Here is a 23,470-nt window from a genome sequence, read left to right as displayed (position 1 = left end):
AAAAGTATGCCCTTAACCTTATTTGATGATAATGAATAGAGAGAATTATAAGGGTTAGGGAAGAACCAACATGGTACAAATAATCAATCAATTTGATTTATAGTGAAAATAAGGACAGTGAAGTGATATAGATGGTTGTGTCCTTCCTTTTTCGATCAATACAAAGCAATCTCATTAAAGATGATAATATTTGATTTTCTTGTTCCAGTAAGCTTCAAATTTGTATCCTCACATATATTTGTATACTTGCCCTATAGAGGATCATAAAGAGTGAGCAAAGGAAGGTAATAAAATTCACAAAGTGCTTATTTCCTAAAGGAAACAATAAAAGAAAACCTCACACAAAGAGTGTTGTTCCTTATAGGGAACAGAAAGAGAAAAAACACACAAAAAGGTGATGTTCCTTAGGGGGAACAGCAGTTGTTCCCTACAAGGAACAGCAAATGAAAAATACAAGCAGATGGTGCTATTCCCTGTATGGAATAGCAAAAGGATATATACACAAAAGTGATGTTCCTTATAGGGAACAACAGTTGTTCCTTAGGAGGAACAGTGAAAAGAAAACTGCACACTGAAACTGTTATTCCTTAGAGGGAACAGTAGCTGTTCCCTCTAGGGAACAGCAAAGGAAATACATGCTGAAAAAAATCGTTGTTCCTTAAAGGGAACAAAGGTTGTTCCTTTGAGGGAACAGCGGCTGTTCCTTATAAGGAACAGCAAAAAGAAAAAAATGGACGTGAAATTGTTGTTCCTTAAAGCGAATAGCAACTATTACTTAGAGGGAATAGTAGTTGTTTGTTGGAGGGGACAGTAGCTGTTCCTTAGAGGGAACAACAAGAAAACAAATACATACGAAATTGATGTTCCTTAGAGGGAACAACAACTTTTCCTTAGATGGAATAGTGGGAAAACAAAGTCACACGGAATCGTTGTTCCTTGGAGAGAACATAAGTTGTTCCTTAGAGGGAACAACAGTTGTTCCTTAAATGGAACATCGAGAAAACAAATAGATACAAAACTGTTGTTCCTTAGAGGGAACAACAGTTGTTCCTTAGAGGGAACAACAGTTGTTCCTTAGAGGGAACAACAACTTTTCCTTAGAGGGAACAATGGGAAAACACGAAAGTGTTGTTCCTTAGAGGGAATAGCAGTTGTTCCTTAGAGGAAAGAGCGAGAAAATAAATACACGCGAAAATTTTGTTCCTTAGAGGGAACAACAAGAAAACAGATACACGTGAAATTGTTCTTCCTTAGAGGCAATAGTAGTTGTTCCATTGATGGAACAGCAAGAAAACAAATACATATGAAAATGATGTTCCTCAGAGGGAATAATAGCTGTTCCTTAAAGGGAACAACTGTTGTTCCTTAAAGGGAATAGCACAAAATGAAAGAAGTGAAAAATTGTTTGCAAAATTGTTGTTCCTTAGATGGAACAGTGGTCGTTCCTTATAGGGAACAACAACTTTTCCTTGAAGGGAATAGTAACAAAAATCTGCATACCAAATTGTCGTTCCTTAGAGGGAACAATGGCTGTTCCTTAGGAGGGAATAGCAATTGTTCCTTAAAGGGAACAGCAAGAAAAATTTGCACAAACATTGTTGTTCTTTAGAAGGGACAACAGTTGTTCCTTAGAGGGAATAGCAGTTGTTCCTTAGAGGGAACAATGGTTGTTCCTTAGAGGGAACAACAAAAGAAAAAAAGAACTTATATGCAATTTATACAAGCAAATTCAATCAAATAGAAAGGAAAATTTATGTACAAATTTAAAAAACAAATAAATTGTCCACTAGGCCGATGTTGTGGACGGGTTGCCCTCCTCAGCAAGAATTTGTATGGTGGAATCTCCCCGTAATTGTTGGCAAATGGATTCCCTGGTAAGTGGTTTGTGATAAAGTTGTACTTGATGTCCATTTGCTTTAAACGAGTAGCCAGACCCATCAATGGTGGCTAATGTGAGGGTGCCAATATCATGCACCTCTTGTATCTCATAAAGCCCTGACCATCTGATCTGGATTTTTCTCGGGAAATCCTGGAACTTAGAATCATACAGGAGTGCCCAATCTCCGTCATGGAAGATCTTCTTATTGATAAGGGCATCATGCCATTTCGCTCTTTGTTGTTGGATTAGTGCATTGTGCTGAAGAGCTGATAGCCGGATTTCATCCAATTCATTGATTTGATGTAGCCTATTAATCTGTGCTTCATTTAAGTCCAAGCCTACATCTTGATCTATCCTCAATGTTTGGATTTCAAATTCAATTGAGAAGATAGGTTATTTTCCAAAAACTAGCTGATATGGGGAATATCCTGTGGTATTTCTCCATGTCATGCGGTATGCCCACAGGGCTTCTGGCAATTAGGTAGCCTAGTCATGTCTATGTGATGCAACTATCTTTGTGAGTATTGCCTCGATTACTTTATTGGTGCTTGCTACCTGGCCATTTGCTTGCAGGTGGTATAGAGTTGTGATTATGTGCATGATATGATGATTCTTTAATGTTGCAGCAATCTTATGGCCTATAAATTGTGGCCCTCCATCCGTGATTATTTCTCTAGGCAAGCCTTATCACACGAATAGTTGGAAAAGAAAGTGGATCACCGAGTATTCTGTTGCCCTTGGTAATGCTTCTACCTCCACCCATTTAGTCACATATTATGTTGTGACTAATATGTATGTCTTTTGATTAGATGATGGGTTTATTGGACCAATGAAATCTAACGCCCATCATTCAAAAGGTTCAATGACTAATTGCGGATGCAGGGGCATCTCATCAGACTGCCCAGGGCGTCCCATTCTTTGGAAACTGTCGCATGCCTGGATGAACTTCTTGGCGTCTTTAAAAATGGTCGGCCAATAATAGCCCGTATGCAAGATATTGTGGCCAGTCCTGTGGTCTGCAAAATTACCACCGCAAGGCCCATCGTGGCAAGCTTTCAAGATGTCGAAGACTTCATCTTCCCTGACCCATCTTCGAATGTGCATATCGGCCCCTGTATGAAATAAATATCCTCCTATCCAGGAGAACCGAGTGATACACTGTATTGTTTGTTTTATTTCATTAGGCGTCAGGTTATTGGGTAATTTTCCTACTGCTAGGTAGTTTGCGACCTCCACGTACCATGGTGTTTTCATGGTGACAGTGAATAAGTGTTCATCAGGGAACTGGTCTTCTACTGCTGCCAAGTCGTATGTCTTTGGCATTTGTGAAAGGAATTTTGCTACTGGATTTTCTTTTCCTGGTTGATATTTGATAGTTATGTTGAATTCCTGCAAAAGGATCAACCATCTTGTCACTCTTCCATTTGTAATAGGTTTATTAGCTAGATATTTAATAGTAGAGTGATCAGTATACAAAGCCATAGGGTATCCTATTATATAATGTCTGAATTTATTGATAGCATAGATTACAACCAAAAATTATTTTTCAGCCACAGTATAATTTAATTCAACAGGAGGTAGATTTTTGCTAATGTAATATATTGCATATGGCTTTTTATCTTCCTCCTGGTCGAGAATTGCTCCAATGGCCGTGTCTGAAGCATCGGATGAAATCTGTAATGGAAAATCCCAGTTTGGGCCCCGTAATACTGGGGTTGTTGATATAAGCCGTTTAAGTCTTCAAAAGAAATGTCACATTTTTTAGTCCAAATGAAATCGATATTTCCTGTTAATGCATATAATGGTGCAGCAATTTAAGAAAAATTCTTTATAGATCTTCTATAATAGCTAGAAAATCCCAAGAAACTGCGTACCTCAGTTTGTGTGGAAGGGATAGGTATTAAAAGAATTATCTAAATTTTTGTTGGATCTACCTGGATTCCAGCTACTGAGATATAGTGACCCAAGATGAGGCCCTTAGTCATCATCATGTGGCATTTTTCATGGCTTAAACAGAGCCTGGTAGCAATGCATCTTTGCAGAACCTTCTCTAATGTTTGTAATGTCGGCTCAAAGTCATCTCCGTAAGGTGTAAAGTCATCCATGTACACCTCGAGCCCTTCATTTATCATATTTGAAAAAATGTTGAGTATATCCCTCTGGAATGTGGCAGGTGCATTGCACAACCTAAAAGGTAAGACCCTGTAAGCAAATTTCCCCCTATGGCAGGTAAAGGTAGTCTTATCTTGGTCTTCAGGGGCAATTTGAATTTGATTGTAGCCACTGAAGCCATCTAGGAAAGAAAAGAATTTTTTTCCTGCCAATGTGTCCAAGACCTGGTCAATGAACAGAAGGGGAAAATGGTCTTTTTGGGTTGCTTTATTAAGCTCTCTATAGTCAACACATATACGCCACTTTCCATTCTTTTTAGGCACCACTAATAATGGAGAGACCCATTTGTTGTCAGATATAGGGTAGATGAAATTTACATCTAACAATTTTTGTAGTTCAGCTTTAACAATGTCTTTAAGGTGAGGGTTTAACCTTTGTTGAGGTTTTCGAATGGGCTTGGCATCTTTCTCTGTATAGATGTGGTACATGCATAGTTGGGGATCAATCCCTTTCATGTCTGGGTAATCCCATGTGAAGGCCTCTTTATATTTTCTCAGAAGTTGAACAAGCTTCTACTCTTGGTCAGCAGTCAGGTTTTTGTTAATATTTAAAGTTTTTCCTAGTTCAATTTCTATGGTTTTGATGTTACAAACATAAGTTGTCGATATTGACTAGTCGTTAATATCTTTTAAGGGACCATCTTCTATTTCGTTATCGAGAGTTGCTTCGATCATGTGACATTTTGGATGGGATACGGCATTTGGTTGGTTAATGTAAGTGTTAATGATGTCGTCTTCTGTTTGATCCTTGAATTCGAGAGCATCTTCTATAGTTAGCGGAGATATAATGTTTTCAGTTAGATATGATACAGGTTGTTTTCTAGTTTTTATTATTGTTAAACTTGGCTAAGCTGGAGGATATAAGGCTAAATTCTTCACATTGCTTCCTCTTGCTATAGTCATGCTACCTGTTCGACAACTTATGTAAGCATCTATGGTTGCTAGCCAAGGTCTACCTAGATCTAGGGGATGTCCATCGAGCCGGTTTCTAGGATTGATGATCAGAAAGTCTGCTGGGTATTCACAAGAGTCTATAAACACCATTACATCCTGTAATGTGCCCTCTGGTTTGACTACCAATCGGTCAGCCAATTCCAACAAGGTCGTGGTTGGGTCCAAGGATGCAATGCCAATATTTTGACAAGTTGTTGTCGTAAGAATATTGATTGCTGCTCCTAAATCGACTAATGCATTGGGAAAGGAGCATCCATTTATTTGCACAATGACTATAGGGTTTCCTGGGTCCTCATATTTTACAGGTGTTTCTCTGCCTGATAGTAAATCAGATAAGGTACCGACTACATGGACAGTTGGGGTTGTTTTTATTTTCCTCTTCGGCTTTTTCGTACACAATTCCTTAATAGTTTTTGCATAAATTGGAATGTCCTGAATAGCCTGGAGGAGAGGTATTTTTACACACAATTTTTTCAATTCTCCCAGAAGATCAAAATCGGGATATTCAATTGGGCGAGGTATGATTAATCTTTCTGGGAATGGTGGAGAAGAGGTGATCGTTTGATCATGAGTTTTCTGTTTAACCATGTTCTCCACTTGTGGTGCTTGTTCTACAAGTAATGGATCTTCAATTTGTATATTTTTATCCCCCTCTGATTCTATTATCCGTCCAGACCTTAATTGAAGCTCATTTCACTCCCTTAACTCATTTTTTAGCTCTGATCCTTCAATAATTTGCACAGATTGAACCGGTCTATTGTTGGGGTTCAGGTTGGGTTGGGCTGGGAGTTGCGCTCGTAGGTTGGTCTGAGGGTTTTGTTGCAATGTGTAGGGTGCTAGTAGTGTAGGTTGAGGTAGGGGGATTTTTCTTGCTGGCTGGTTTGTAGATCTTTGCCATCTTGACTACCAATTCTAGTTCTTTGAAGTGGAGGGTGACCATTGAGATTGATATGCATTATTCTGCCAGAACAATGGGAAGTAAGAGGAATTTGCCCAATTGATATTTTGATTTGATTGGTTGGGCCAAGGTGGCATAGAGAATGGTTGTTGTGACCAATTGGAAAAAGGTGGTTGGTTCTGCCACATAGCTCCTGGGTATTGTTGCGAATTATATTGCGAGGGTTGAAAGAAAGAAGATGGATCAGTAGGCGTACCTGTTTGTCGTGGTTGCCATTTGTGACACTGATTTAGCAAGTAGACTAGTTCTGTTTCTTCCTCTACCTCCTTATAGACTGCTTTTAACCCTGGGAGTGATGGGAAGCTTTCTGTGGCATGATCTTTAGTACATATGGCATAATTTTGCACCATATTCAGCGGGCACTCTTTGTGACTATGCTTCTTCCTGCATCTAGGACAAAATATCACCAAGTTTTGTTTTGCTTCAGCCTGCTTTTGCTTGGCTTGCATAATGTCTAATTGCATTGTCAAAGTTCCCAAAATATCTATTTTGAAATCCTCTAGCAGGTTGCCAATTTTTGCACGAGTTATACCTCCACCAGAGATTTTGTTGTCCCTAGAGGTCATGTCGCGTTCTACTGGTTTCAATCTCGTACTGCCTCTTGAGCACCTGATACACAATTTAATAATTTCAACATACTCTTCTTGATATATATCACCTTTACCCATAATATTTAATGTCTCTATCCATTGTTTTTTCATCCCTTTAATCAGTGTAGTTTTTAGCACGTTATCAGGCAAAGTCAGAGTTGCATAGGGAGACCGTTGGAGGTTATATTGAAAGCGTTTCACATATTCTTCTAACATTTCATTGGTTCTTGCTACCATTTGGAATATTTCATCTTTCGATTCCCTAGATCTGCAATAGTCCTGATATTTTTTAAGGAAAGCAGTTTTCATTTGACCCCAATCATTTATTGTACCCCTACCTAATGCCATAAACCAAAGCAAGGTTGCTCCTTTCAATGTAGAAGGAAACCGATTTAGTTTTTGGGGGTCGGTGGTATAATCGTAACCCCGACATAATACATCAAATTCAAACAAAAATGCATCTGGATCCTCTGATGTCAGTCCATGAAATTTGGGAATGTTTTGGAGAGGGATAGCTTTCATGGGTGCATTAACAGCTGTGTCAACGATGGGATACTGCAATGTAGAGGTCTGGGGTTCTTGTGGGTTGTTAGCCATTTGATCAAATATATGCCAGTACCCTTCTAGGATCTCTAGAGAGTTATTCCTAGGATGGTTAGAAGGGGTGGGAATGATCTTAGCAGAACTCCCTTGGTCTAGGATACTAGGTGTTCCTTATTGAATTACTTCCTAAGGGGATCTTGGCTCCTTTGTTTCCCCTATTTCTCCTCCTCCTTCATGAATATTACAAGAATTCCCTTCTTGTGAGGAAATTGGGTGTGAATTTTCAATTTCTTGAAAACTCTACTCAGTCCCTACTGTTAAGCTATGGACCTCAGCACAGGCTATAGATGGTGAGCATGTGGCCCGAAGGGAGATAGTAGGTTGTTTGAAAGCAACGTTTCTGGGACATACTGATGGTTGAGATTCAGATTTCTTTAAGATGTCGTCTATGAAAGTTGATCGTCCAAGGGTCACTGGTCCCTTAGATGTGTCGGGTTTGGGTAGTGTAATTGGATTGTTTTCGGGTTTTTTCTTCTTATTCATTCATGCAAACAATTCAAATGTTTATCTCTACCCTAAGTTCCTAACAATTCTGTTGGAAAGTAGGCAGGGGAGCAGGCATTTTACGTGCTCCGTACGCAGGTTCTTACCTTTCATTTTTAATACCAATTCTCTCTCAAAAGACAAGCAAGAAATACCTACTTCAGTTTTCTGTAATTGTGCTGAAAAGCGATCGGAGGAGTAAGCACTTTACTTGTTCGTTACGTAGGTTATTACCTTCCATTTTCAATACCCAATTCTTCTTCAACAACAGTCATTAGATGTACATTACTCTTTAGAAATGGCTACACCCTCCCCGGCAACAACGCCAAAATGTTGGTCAATAAAATGTGCCTTTTAAAACTCCTAATTATCCTCACATTAATTATCAATCCGGGAAAGTCTTATTTCAAGAGTGTACACAATGTGTGGTTGCTATTTACTTAGAGAGTAATGTTTCTAAAGTGCAGTACAGAGCTTTTAAATACAAGAGTAAACAAATGCATCTAGTAAATTCCAATTGTAATTAAGGAAAACTCAATCCTTTAATGAAATCAAATCTTACATTCATCAAAGTAACAACAACATCAGTTGAGAGTATAGTAGTGATAACTCATCCCTCTTTAACTGATTTAATCTAAGTCAAACCCAATCCTCAATAATTAATCTAAACAGCAAATTAATATCAATCTGAAAGTTTCAACAGCAATAGTTAATACTATTTACAGTTTATTATATTAAGTGGAATATTTATCTAAGAAACTTGATATGAAATGAAAGCAAACTGAATCAATGACAATACTGTGAATGATATAAAGCAAAGAGATTCTGTTAACACTGGAAAATAATAAAAAACGCAACGATAAAATCACAGAAAGCAAGAATACTATCAAACCCTCACACTTGCGAGAATTGGAAATGTATGACACAAGAAGAGCAGTTGAATCCACCAGAGGTCGGGTCCTTAGCCGCCAGCGAAACACTGCTAAGTTACTTCAGGAAATGTGAGGGAACAACAACTTTAATTATATATTAATCATCAAACTGAATGAACATTACAATATATTCGTGTTCTTCTCAACAACGAGAGTTTGTGATTACAATTACAATTACAATAATACAGAAATTCCTCCTCCCCTTTCTTCTTACAAAACATCTCCTTTTATAATCGGAAAGGGTAAAAAGATAAATGGTTTTCCATCTTCAGACATCGTTTCCTTTCCTGCGCTGATCCTGCTGATTTTCTTTTGGCTGTATCTGCAACTGCCGAGGTCCTTCCTTAGCTTGCCGATTCTTGTTGTTCCTTCTTAGGGAACCGCATTTGTCCTTTCTGTTGTTTTCCTGCATAAAGGAAGGTAATAATTAGCTAATTCGTAACTGCAGATAATTTCTTTATTTCTTACCATAATTCCTTAATAGATTAGCACATTGGGATATAGAAAGGATAAGAATAAAGGAAAGGGATGATGAGTTTAATAGTAAATGCATACCTTTTCCATGACCCAACAAAGAACAAGATCAAAGTTTTGGGCCTCTCTCTCTATTTTGTTAGGGTTTCTACAGTTACTGGGCTAGATGAAATTCTAAAGTTGCATCGAAGTTGTGAAGCTGCATTGAAGTTGTGAAGTTGCATCGAAGTTGTGAAGCTACATCAAAGTTGTGAAGTTTCATCAAAGCTATGAAGTTGCAGCTAGGTTGAAGTTGTGAAAGGTAAAAATGGTGAATCTATTGGAGAGGTCCAAGTTGCAATAGAATATTTTGGTCGAAGTTGTAGAATAATTTTCTAGGCAGAAGAATTTGGTGGAGGTCAAAATTATAGTAGTTGCTAAGGCACTGCTAGATGGAAATCTTGTCAAGGAAGAAAGGTTTGACTTAGTTTTGGAGGGTCTTGGTCAAGGGTCATTGATCTTGTAATTCAGTAATTGAATATTCTAAAGAAGAGGAATTCTTGCAGGCTTTCCTCTCAGTTGGAGAGGTTTTGGCCTTGGTTTGATCTCCCATATATTGTTTCCTTTGTCTTATTGTTTTTTATGGTTTGATATTTCTTTGGTGAAAATAATACTAATAATAATCAAGTGAAATAAGAAGCTAATCAAGTTAAGTAAAAATACATCACAAGCAGTTATCAAAGCAAGAGAAATCACATAATCTAGTTGCCCCTATATTTCTCAACATGGTATCAGAGCTAAGGTGGAAAGACAAGGAAAGGAAGCTAAAATAAGGACACTCAAAGGCCAAAGCACTAGAAGTACCATCAAAATGAGTATCAAGAAAGATCAAAACATTGAAATTGTACCATCAATAAGACATTCACAAGGACCAAGTATAAGCAAAGAAGACCTCAAAACCCTAGCTTATCAAAAGAAGGGTTTCTCACTTGAATCATTGTTGGGAAGCTCGCACATCATCATCAAAGAATATCTTAAGGACCCTACCTAGAAGGACTACATAATGAATCATATTTAAGTCTCTACATTCAAGGGAACCAAGAAGAGGTGTTGCCATCATCATCAAGGAATTAAGGTGATCTCCCTCTCTTTGAAGGATCACTTTTGAAGAAAGACATATTCATTAAGAAGACATCTTCTATTATCATCATCATCATCAAAATCAAGAAGGCATCAAGTTGAAGATATTGTCGTCAAGGAGAATCTTCACGTGAAAATTAAGTACCTTTATATTTATGACTAAATATACTATCGAAATGACTTCATTTTGCAAGGAAAGCAACAAAATTGGTTGGGCCATCAAAATTTCCTCCATGGAATAAGAGGAAAAAATTCATCCTCATAGGAAATTAAGTCATTGAACACGTAAGGGATCAATCACTAAGCCTCCAAAGGAAGAAGCTCAAGCTTTAGCAAAGTATATGAAAGGGGAAATTAGGGCTCAAAGGATTCTCATAGAATCCATCAAATATCCCCTCATTCCATATGTAGCAAAGTTAGAAACATCAAAAGAAATATATGAGAAGCTAGTAGAATTGTTCTTTGTAAGTACTGCTGGAGAAGTGATATCTTTTAGAAATGATCCATACAAAATGAATATCTCAAAGGAAGATGGAATATCCTCATACTTTATGAGTGTATCATAATTAAGAGACCAACTACAAGAGTTGGGAGAAATAATGTCTGGTAAATAAATAACCACCATAGTGCTTATTGCACTTCCAAAGGAATGGGGCAACTTCACATCGAGCATATTTGGAAAGAAGGAATCCATCCCATTTGGTGAACTTTGGTTATTGTGTAAAATTGAAGAAACTAGGTTGAAAGCAAAGAGTGATAGGGGACCAGGTGAACAAGTTCAAGCATTTGTTGTCCTGGCTAAGAGAAAAGGAAAGTTTGGGAAATTTGGTTCTTATTAAAAGAAGAAAAATATGTCAAAAGTCCAATGTTATGGTTTTCATGAATATGGGCACTAAAAGGGATATTATCTGAAGTTCAAGAAGGACAACAAGAGGAAAGAAATAAATGAAGTTCATATCACCAAAGAAGTGGAAGAACATGATGATAATAGATTCAAAGGGATAGATCTTCACTATTAGGTTTCTCCAATGCATAGCAAGGAGAAGTAGGAGGTGAAAAGATCTCCACCAAGGCAGTCAAGATGATAAGTATTATGACTAGATGCATCTTAGTAGAAGATGGCATCATACTAAAAGCATATCGTTGAAGCAAGAGCTCATGACATCATTATAGAAGCTTGAAATAGAGTTCAAGTAGAAGTCTACAGATATGTAGTAGTTATCATATAAAGGAAGTAGCTCTTGGAAACCTTATTGAAATCATATACAGTACATATGATTGAAAGAAAGTCATCTAGAATGATAGAATGAATTCATAATACATCATGATCACGAGAAAGGACCATTTTCCAGATGAGGATATTCAAGATCCTATGGAATATTCACTAGAAGGTTCACCTCTACTTGGAAGAAGCAAGTGTCTCATTGATCATTCCAACTTATGTGTGATACATTGTTTAGAAGGATGATGGTATGGTGGAAAATGAGTGTAGTATGTCAATATGATTGAAGTACCCTCAATCAAGGAAAGGAATTTGTTGAAGGAATTCTTTATGACCAAAAGGGGAAAATACGTATGTATATATTCGTTACATTAATTCATGTCATTGTATAGTTGTAGATAGCGTTGTTATACAGATTTTTCACAATTGTGGTAAAAAGTGAATTCCCTAGATCTAATGGCTTGATATGGAACAATAGAAGAAAAAAATATTTGATTTTCCCTTAGATAAATTAGAGAATCAGGGAGAATCTTATGTAACACCCTCCTCCCACATCTACCTAAGTATCTAGCCAACCAAGGTAAACATGCGACGAGAGGCTACTATGATTGGATTTGGCCTCCTATGTGACCTTAAGGAAGTGGAATTGACGAAGACCTCACACATAGTCATCCAACATCAACTTCAAGACCCACATGAACTAATCCAACACTTTAGACATCTTGCCCTTGGGTCCTACTGAATTTTTGACCATCTTACGCCTCATTCGCTCCCATGTTATAGGCATGACAGTGTCTAAAAACCCAAAATCACTCTCACAGGCTTAGGTGTCAGCGTCCAGAGACCCAATTTGCTAGTTTTGTGCCAATGACCCCGAGATTTAAGCCACTTTTTTAGGCCCAGAACCTAGGTCATTGCCCAGAATGGAGTGATAGCTTAAGATCAGTAAAAGTATAGGGAAACAATTATGCAAGCGTAATAAGTTGAACAAGACCTTAACCAGACCCCTACTAGCCATGAAAGGCATTTCGTCAAACATGTCTCAAGCATGTAATATACAGGTGTAATCAACAGAATTAAACATAGGGATCTTGTACTTATTTGATAATCGCTAACCATTGTTCCCTCATGCTATTTACTGCATTACCATCTATTATGCCATAAGTACGCTATCCATTCATTTATAAGTAAAAACATGATGAGAGCCATTCATAGGTGTTGTCATAGAACACACATATTACCAACATAATAAAAACATAAATATTCATGAAATTACAGTGATATAGACCACATATAATCCATCAAATGCTCATAGAAATACAAGGAGAAATAACCTTTCATTAATGATGCAAAATCCAAACCTAGGATGGGACTTCCATGTTCCACCCAACCATAGAATGGTTTAGCCAAATCACTCTTCAATCATTCACCCCCATGCCATATTCCAAGCATGAATGTGGGAATCAAACCAAAAGAAATCAACCAGGGCATACCTAGGCTAAACCACCTAACCCTCATCAATAGAAACCAGGCTTTACCGTAATTCATCTCGAATCACTAGGCCAACACAATGAACACATCATAACAAGCTTTAACGTGATCTCCACTTGATCACTAGGCTAAAAAAGCATGGATGCCATTGTATTTCTCCACCCACATCATGAGGAATCTTCATGTCTCCTAGTCTCTCAGGCTTTACCACAATCCAAACGTGGACAACTAGGCCCTAAATCGAGACCCACTCTCTAGGCTTTACCGCATATCCTAAACCAGGGATGACTAGGCCCAACGAAGAGAAAACCACCTCTTGGATTTACCATATATCCTTCCATTAACCGGCAAGGATTCCTAGGCCCACCGAGGCAACACAATCCTCGTTTTACCGCAACCCACATTCTGTCTCAGGGGTCACTAGGCCAGTGGGTTTACCATGATCCATAGTCTGGTTCAGGGACCACTAGACCATGTTCTCTATCATTTAGAGATCCACCCCACTCAGATTTGAATCCATCTGACAATCCAACTCAACCAAAACATGAGAACTCCATCACACCATGGCTATCTAGAAATGGTAAGGCTAGGTTCAAAACACTGTTACACCTAGCAAAACCAATGCCACAACAGTAAAAGAACCACATGCAATACCATGCATGCCAAATCTAGTAAGGAAAATACACATGCAAATTGATACCTACAATGAAGCCTATTGTAGCTGCTTGAGCATGCCTTTCCTTGCTTTATCTTTGCTTCCTCTTTCCTTCTTTGCCTTTCTTGATCCAATGCCAAAGTGCTCCAAGAAAACTCTAAGTATCCAAGAGTATGAGAAAGAGAGAGAATAATGAGAGAGCTCCAAAGATAAATTGACAAAAGGTACCAACTGGTCCTTAGAAGCCTTTTTATGAATGAGGCCTCTATTTTCTTCATTTTCCATTATTTTCCTTCATTTTCCTCCTCACATCAACCTGTGACCTTTCACCTCCTTTTCTCCTAATTTCCATTATTTCATTAGTAATTGTGCCAAAAAAGCCATTTTTCCTTTCCAAAGCCTTACCCATTTCCTTTTCCAATTTCCTTAGCCACAAACAACCAAATTAACACCCACTAGGATGTTTTTCCCAACATTCAGCTTGGAATAAGTGTCCCATCAACCATGGTTATTTTTTTTTCCTTTATTAACTTTTATTACATGGAATTTTCACCAAGGTTGTTACAGAACCCTCCCCCTTGGGGAACATCGTCCTTGGTGTTAGAACACACCAAGACCTCAGTAAAACCACTGAAAATAAAACATACTGCCCATGGAGATTTATAACACAGCTCGATGCAGTATTTACAATGATCACCCTGCTAAAAAGCAAACCAAAACAACAACATAATAACATGACATCCATACCACTTATTGGAGCTTTATACCTTAGCTCATGGCAATATTTACATCCATATACATATGTATAGATAGAAAAATCATCAAAACATATAACAGAACATATACCAAATCATATACCGAGATCACACCAAGCCAAAACTGCTTTGTCTCAACCAGAAAACAAGGAAGGATACATACCCACATCTGATCCACCATCTCCCATGTAGCTTCATTAGGCCGAAAGTGCTTCCACTACACTTTGACCTACTCAGTTTCTCAGCTCTGAAGCATGAGCACCTATTTTTGTAATATACATTGAGCCTCCAACTTTAATTCTCCATTTGGTTCCACCTGCAATATAGGCTAGTCAATCACATGATTAGCATCCTTAACGTATTTCTTAAGCAAAGATACATGGAAAACATCATGGACTTTCACTATTGGAAGTAGTGCAAGTTTATAGGACACTGGACCAATCCTCTCAGTGATAGTGAAGGGTCCACAAAATTGTGGTGCTAACTTGGCACATGATCCAATCCGCAAGGAGATCTTCTTTGGTTTGATTCGCAAGTACAAATGTTCCCCAACCTGGAACTCTTTAAACAACCTGTTATGATATGCATAGCTATTCTGCCTATCCTTTGCTACCTTTATATTCTTCTTCATCACCTGCATTTCATGTTCCATGTCTGCCAACATCTTTGGTCCAATCAATACCCTCTGTTGGGTGCAGGATTCCCCAAGGGCAGTTTTGGGGCTTAAAGCCCAGATTTTGGTCCAATTTTGTAATCCAAATGTAAAGACTCTACAATTTGTGGTCGTGGAGTGCGTAGATGTTAAAGAGTCATGGGTTGTACGCCCTTATTTTGAAAATGTAATGTCGGCTGTAGAAGATCTACCCATGGTCCGCCGACCATGTGATTGTATAAATAAAGCTAAGCTCTAAGTAGTTAGGGCATGAATAGATTATGAAATTATGAAATAAGATATGATGTATGAGAGATAGCTCTGAGTAGAAATCTAAGTTTTGGGTCGTAGCATAGGTAGAGGCTCTGCAGCTGAGTGCACAAGGCGGGTTGAGTCTGTAATTGTTCGGAATTATCAATAAAGAGAAGTATTCTACAATTTTTGTGTCTTTATTTCTTGTTTATGCATCTATTATATTGGGTATAAATTTCACGTATAATACTTATATGATGCACGAATATATGTAATTGTGTTGGATAAGTGACCGCAAGTAGGAACATCTGTTTACGTGAAGCTGAAAAAATAAAACCCTTAGCCTAGTTAGGAAGATATAGCAGTTCAATGCCCTAGCAGTGCGAAAGGACTTCAGCCCCTGGTTAGGGCTGTGCAGAAGATGATTGTACCCTTTCGCGAAGGTACTGCAGGTTGGAACAGAGGGTTAAGCAACTTGCGTGAAGGCATGTATAGCTAGAATAAAATGACATCACATCCATCTCAAGTGTGCAGAAACTTGGTTCCAGTATCCCCCCATACTGCTTCAAGTGAGACTTTAGTCCATGCTCCATGGGTTGATGCCGAAAGGGACAGTAGTGTAGGGATTTGTTTGGCTAACTAACGTTGAACCTGGGTCAAGCCCCCACAAGCCAACAAATGGTTTCGTTGCCGGGACTGGAATCTGCATGAGGGATGTGTGATGTCGTATCACTGGAATCCAACTAAGAAATAAATCAAAGGCTAGTTGGATAGAAGGATTCACGAGTTCGCAGCACAGGAGAACAGAAACCCGTGACTATAAAAAGAACAGTGGTTGGACCAATACCTGTATACGGAGATCCATGAAATCTTTTCACATCCTTTCCTACTGAGCTATACAAGTGGATCATGAAGCTAGCAGATAGCCAAGGAAGGTGGAAACTTGACAGTCCTATTGTGTGGACCTCAGAGCTAGTACGAAGGTTGGAAGCATCAGAGGATAAGATTGCACGCATTGTCGATCATTGGCTCGATCGCATCATAGGAGGATTTGTTACTAAATTCATGATCAACACCTCAATCATCTATAGTGAGGAGGAGCGATGATTTTTCAAAAGACCGCGAGGTAAGTACGTAAAATCTTTGAATACTTGGATTAAAATGTCGTTGTGCAAAAAACAGGTTATGCAGTTACCTTGATGTTTGGGACTATGCGAAGTGGAAAAAGTTACAAAAACGAAGGAAATAAGGGTCTAGAGTATAGCCCCTTGATTTCACCTCTGTGAGGGGATGAAGAAGTGATAGCGAACATCTTTCCACGAAATGCTATTCAGTTGATAAGACAAGGGTTTTTGCGAATACCACCTCTTCCCACACCACCTCCGTCTTCGCTGCCATCACCTCCAACTTCACCCGTACCACCTCCACCACCACCGCGATTCAGTATGGCAAACACAGTGAAGTTTCCTTTGTTCAAAGGTTTGGGAAATGAGGATCCGAACCAATTCCGATTCATTGTATGGGTTGTATGGGAAGATCAAGGTGTTACAGATGACCATATAAAGAAAGTGACAATAGTTAGCACTCTACAGGATCGCGCGCTGACCTGGTATATTAAGAATGACAACCTGAATGCGAGAGTAGTAGACATCCAAGCAACACTAAATATGAATTTAGCAAGCCAAAGTCCGAGTCGCAGTCAATTATGGGATTCAAAGAAATCATGATGCGACTAGGCGAGACATCATGGAATTGGATCAAAGATTGAAGTGTCAAATCTGCGAAGCCAATATGAATTTTACAGATGGACAACATCGCAAGTGGTTTGTGGCTTCACTACTACCCCACTTAAGAAGCGTGTTGTCACAGTAGAAGATAATAACTCAGATAGAGGCCTTAGAGATGTCCATGAGACTACATGAGACTCCGATGCAAGATCCTAATCTAGGAGTTCAGCAGATCCACGTACAGCTCCGAAATCTGTACCTTGAGATGCAAAGCTTATCGCAGGATAGGACGGTTCAGCCAGAGGTGTATGAGGAGGTATGGTGTTTGTGATCTAGGTGGATGTTGGTGGCCACCCACCTATCCCATTTGGACCCCCACGACTGTCTCTTTCAATTTTTCAGTTTCTGTAATTGTAGCACAATTTACTATATTTAGCAGTTTTTTGGGTCGTGAACTTCCGGAGTCATTTTGAGGCCCTAAACGACATTTTTGGGAAATCTAAGAGCAACATCAGTCCATAGTTGTAGTGCTCGGATATATCTTTCTAACGAGATATTGTACACATCAAACGAAGATTGAGTGCCAAAGTTACGACCCCGGGAAGTTGATGTACCAACTTACCCAAAACGGGGCCCACAATTTGGCGTTTCATCTTCTAGGGTTAGTTTTTGGGATGTGAAGGGTTTTCCATTGTTTCTCAACAATAAATAGGCCTTCGAGCGTCATTGTAACACAGTTCAGAGGTAGGTAGTTGCCACATCTCTTCTCAGAGATAAGCTACCATCGCCCTAGCTGGTTTATTTCCAATTCTATTTGTAAGCATATTTCAGTATTTTACATTAATGAAATGAAGTATTATTTCCACTGCATCTCTGTGTTTATGGTTATCTCTATAATTTTTTGTGTTCCTTTTTAAATCCAGATCAGTGGTATCAGAGCAGTCTACTTTTTCTCTATTTTTCTTTGCATGTCCCCAACGAGGTCGGGATATAAGGAGTTAGGGCTTGAACTGGTCGAACCTTTGCAAGCCCAGCCTCACAAATCCTTACAGCCTCCCATGGTGGATGAGAAGAAAGACAAGGGGGCAGGAGTTCCTATCAAAATCTTGCTTGAGAAGCCCTCGAGTGACAAAGGAATGTGATGATGGATAGCTTTACGCAGATCCTTCAGCGGCTACCCAGAGGCGAGGCATCGGCTTCCAACAGCTACTCTGGAAACACCACACCGTTTAAGGTATAATTTAATTTTGAAATCCCCATCTTCGAGGGTCAAATAGACGCAGATGTCGTAGATAAATGGTTAAATCTACTAGATGGGTATTTTTCTGTTCATGAATTTTTGAGTCGAGAAAGGATTGTTTTCGCTCTTCTCAAAGCAGCCCCCCACGTCAAGGACTGATGGGAAAACTACTGCGAGCAGAAGAATGAAAGTACGAGCTCACTATTTTCAGCCACGCCCACTTGGGATTCATTCCAGGATGACGTCAAGGAGCAGTACTACCCTGTCAAAAGCTATGAGGACAAATACATCAAATGGACCACACTGCGACAGGGAAGGGACCAAGATGTGCCGAAGTTCACAAACATTTTTCATACCCTTCACACATAGTTGGGTATCAAGGATTCTGAGCTACATTTGGTACTCAAATACTGCGACTGCCTACATAGGTACATCTAGGAAGAGATGGAGTTCCTGAACATCTCCTCGCTCGGCACAGTGTACCGATACGCTATCAAATTCGAGCAGAATCTTAAACAAAAGAAGCGAGACTTTGGATCTGCGAATCCGAAGACCAAAGGACAAAGCCAAGGTGGGGTGACCCAAGACAACCCATCGAAGCCGCAAGAAAAGAACAACACCATGAAGTCGAAGAAGGACACAGGAAAGTGGTGTGAGTTCCACAAGAGCCCCACTCACAACACAAGTGAGTGTCAGACCAAGCAGTCACTGGTGGCCGAGTTGAAGGCTTTAGAATTAGATGCATGTTCTGACCCTGAGTCAGAACCCAACACGGGGAATGGCAAAGGGAACCAGATCATTTATGCAGAGCTCAACGTCATTGTTGCCACAGCCAAGATCCAGAAGAATGAGCTGAAGACCCAGAGGAGGGGGAGCATCTTTTCCACTCACAGATGTGGGTGAAGGGTTCACCACTGCAATTAATTATCGATAATGACAACCAAAAGAACCTCATTTCAATAGAGGTCGTGAAGTGGTTGGGCCTACCGACTACACCACACCCACAGTCGTACAGTATCGGGTGGCTTCATGAAGGACGAGATCTCAAAGTTCGCCAGCAGTGCCACCTTCCCTACAGCATCAAGCCCTTCACAGATGAGGTATTGTGTGATGTTACACCAATGGATGTTTGTGATGTACTATTAAGCCAGCCATACTTGTGGAGGCGACATGCTGTGTATGAGTCAAGACCTCGCGCTGTCATTATTTCTTTGAATAATTCATTATACAGGATACCGGAGGTAGCCCCACCTACCACCACCTCTTTGATCACTGCTAAGAAAGGTAGCAAGCTCATCTCTCAGACTAGGAAATTCATTTTATGTCTGGTTCACTCCCAAAGTAAGGGGAAGATCGTCACCACATCCATGACCCCCGTGAAGGGTTCCTCCACGCAGTAGTAGCAGCAGAGGGATACGGTCATGAAAGAACACAGGAACAACTTCTCCTCACCCACAGGGGTACCACACAAGCTTCAGGTGGGCAACAAAGTCTGGTTGAATCTGCATAAAGAATGCCTTACAAGAGCCCATCAGAAGCTCAGACCACGCCAACATGGTCCTCACACCATTACCAAGGCTATGGGAAATAATGCATTAAATCACAACATTACCCCATTCCTTCACGTGCACCAAGTGTTCAATGTGGACCGTCATTGACCACGCTTCCCACCATTACTGGACACATCAAAGATTGCATAATAGCTCACCAAGGACCAAGTTCAGCAGATGGAGGAACTCAATGCAATGGGGACCATTGCTTCCTAAGGGGGGAGGAATGATCTAGGTGGATGTTGGTGACCACCCACCTATCCCATTTAGACCCCCATGATTGTCTCTTTCAGTTTTTCAGTTTCCGTAATTATAGCACAATTTACTATTTTTAGCAGTTTTTCAGGTCCTGAACTTCCGGAGCCGTTTCGAGGCCCTAAAAGACGTTTTTTGGGAAATTTAGGAGCAGCAGGGGTCCATGGACTGATGTTTCTCTTCCCAAAGTTGTAGTGCTCAGATATATCTTTCTAACGAGCTATTGTACGCGTCAAATGAAGATTGAGTGCCAAAGTTACGACCCAGGGAAGTTGATGTACCAACTTACCCAAAACAGGGCCCACAATTTGGCATTTCATCTTCTAGGGTTAGGTTTTGGGATGTGAAGGGTTTTCCATTGTTTCTCAACAATAAATAGGCCTCCGAGCCTCATTATAACATAGTTCAGAGGCATGTAGCCTCCACATCTCTTCTCAGAGATAAGCTACCATCGCCCTAGCTGGTTTATTTCCAATTCTGTTTGTAAGCATATTTCAGTATTTTACATTAATGAAATGAAGTATTATTTCCACTGCATATCTGTGTTTATGGTTATCTCTATAATTTGTTTCGTTCTTGTTTAAGTCCAGATCAATTTGAAATGCAAGAGTCAGGGTCATGACAAAGACCATTGCCCGGTCTTTACAAATTACCTTGCAATAGGATGACTGATGCCTTTAAGGCCAAAAGCTCAAGCAGGACCTAGTGCGGCACCTGCTTTATGGTGCTATCTGTTAGGTAGCCAGAAAACATGCCACAGATAACTATCACTTGCTACAGAAGTATGTGCAAATGCCGCAATAGTTGTTCTGCAATTTTTGTAGATTGGTAGGACATGATGAGCCTACCTGCAGGAGCTATGAATTGATGATGGATAGAACTCCCACCTACAGGGTTCAGGCTGAAACACGGCCCCTTGACCAGAATGTAGGGATGGCACGGATAGGGTTTCAGGGACGTGGATGAGGCCAAGGTAGAGAAGGACCTGGTAGAGGTCACAGACAGTTGATTTGCTACAACTGTGGAGGGTTGGGACACTATGCCTATGATTGCACTAATCCAACATGCCCATCATGCAAGTATTGCATGTTGTTTGATCATAAAATAGAAGATTGTCCTACACTGATAGCTAGGATATGTGACAAAGGGGTGCTACTGCCTCCCCCGACTTAGAACCTGTAGATGATGAGGTATGAGCCACGCACATCCCACCATGGATGAAACCCTGCATGTGATAAGCGAGAAATCCAACTCAAACTGTGATGCTAATGCATCACCATCATATCCCTTGGAGGAACGCTTCTTGGATTTCTTTAGTGGACAATTCATTGCATAATGGCCCACTTCATGACAGTGAAAGCATCGCACTTTCGACTTGTCAACCTTCTTCCCACCATTAGAATATTTGGATTGGGACGCCTTCCCTTTCCCTTTCTTAGCTTTCCTCACGAAAGCTAGATTCTCTTCATCATCTTGTTTTGATGAAGATCCATCCCTGGTGCTTCGCCTTATCTGCTCCTGCATCAGATCTGACCAAATTCATTCTCAATCTGGCAGTTTCTCTCTTCCATTAACCGAGTCCTGGTAGCTATGCCAGCTCTTAGGAAGACCAAGGAGTGAAAGACTCACCATGTCATCATTAGCTGTCATGATCCCTATGCTTCTAAGCTCATCCCTGCAGCTGGTGATCTTGTTTAGGAACATAGATATTGTGTCTCTCTTTTCGCACTTGATCTTTCAAAGTTTATCTTTCAACGCCAGCTTCCTCTAATCGCTGCTATTATGATAAAGATCTTTCAATGTTTTCCACATCAAAAACACAGTCTCCTTCCCATGGAGGCTTGACACAATGTGATCTCGAACTCCCTCTAGGATGATTCTCCTTGCTCTAGCTGCACACTTTTTCCATTCTGCCAGTTGAGTAGCATCAGTCGGCTTCTAGACTTCTTGATAAATGAAGTCCTTTAGGCCATTATCTTCTAATACTTCCTCCATGTGATCCTTCTAGGCTATATAATTCGAACTGCCATCAAGGGCATATTCGAGTCTCAAACCATTGAACACCATTGGTGAAATAGATGTGATAAGAACTCAATTCAATATTCAGAAACCAAACTTCAAACTTCTCCTGCTTGTATATTGTTCTTCCTTGATCACCTTTGCTCTGATACCATGTAGAAATTCCCACTATAGATCACCTGGTAATGCAATGTACTAAAGCAAGACACTTGATCTACTTCTACAAACAATTTAGCGGAAGCTTAATCAAACATGAGCAACATCAACCAAGAACAAATATAACTGAGAATGAGAAGTAATCAACCATAACACAGAAGATATATCACTGGGGAAAGCACTAGTCTAAAACCCCAACTCTGTATTATCATACAAGTGGAAATCTTGTTCAAGTTACAAAAAGAATCAGCTCTCGAGCTATTCTGCTCTCTCTACAATCAAACAATACTTACTGAAAGACTCAATAGACATAGAATATATCTTCCTCAAGCCCTCCAAGCCTCCTATTTCCTTGCGCAGTTTTGATTGGGGTCCAATGATATCACATGTTTGAATTGGCCTCATCACACTCACTGTTACCTCTGATCTAACTGCGCAATCCTTAAGGAATATTATTCCTTCTACATGCAAGGAATATTCACAATGGAATATTCTAGCAATTGATAATACATTGTCCCTCCATCTAATCTCAACTGGGTCTCTGACTGAACTGACATGCATGAGTTATCCATGAGTGAATCTTCAGTTATCTAAAATACAGTAGTTACATGCATGCAAGCATTAACTAACTGAACTCTCATTAATTTAACAAATTGTTAAATTAATCTACCTGGAATTGACTCAGCTAACTGAGCCAACTAATTACAACTCATCCTTATCTCTTTAACTGATGGATAAATCCCTCAATCAAAGGAGAAACTGTTGCATGTCCTCACATAAACTTCAAGTTCATAATTCCTTAACTAATTAACTCAAGATGAATTAATTAATCAATTTACAAACTATTGTTAATATCAAATTCGAATTTTACTTCCTATGTTTAGTCCAGGGACTGACTAAAGTAAGAAGGGATCCTGAAATGCTATTTTTAGAAAAGCTATTTTTAGCACTTTCACTTTTCACCCATTGTTGCTAAGATCCACAATCGCTGAACTGCTATTTATATCCCAGCTATTTATAGCAGTGCTATTTTTAGCATCTTCTACTTTTAGCATTTCTTGTTGCAAATCTCAACAGGTAAGCCCTATGGTGGTGCAAGAGAAGAAGGAGAAGGATTAAATAAGGATATGTGTGGATCTTAGAAAATTGAATGATTCTTGTTTGCATGATCCTTTCCCAACTCCATTTACGGATGAAGTGTTGAACAATGTAGGTGGCCAAGAAGCATACTCCTTCACTGATGGGTTCTCTGGGTACCACCAAATCAAAATCGCACCGGAGGATAGGAGCAAGACAACCTTCGCGACTGAGTGGGGTTGCTTTCAATATATTG

Source organism: Pinus tabuliformis, chromosome 8, assembly GCF_031772625.1.
Source record: "Pinus tabuliformis cultivar Carrire ecotype Pingquan chromosome 8, CPIR1, whole genome shotgun sequence".
Classification (NCBI taxonomy): Eukaryota; Viridiplantae; Streptophyta; class Pinopsida; order Pinales; family Pinaceae; genus Pinus; species Pinus tabuliformis.
The sequence above is the reverse complement of the archived record's forward strand: the minus strand, read 5'-3'. Positions refer to the sequence as shown.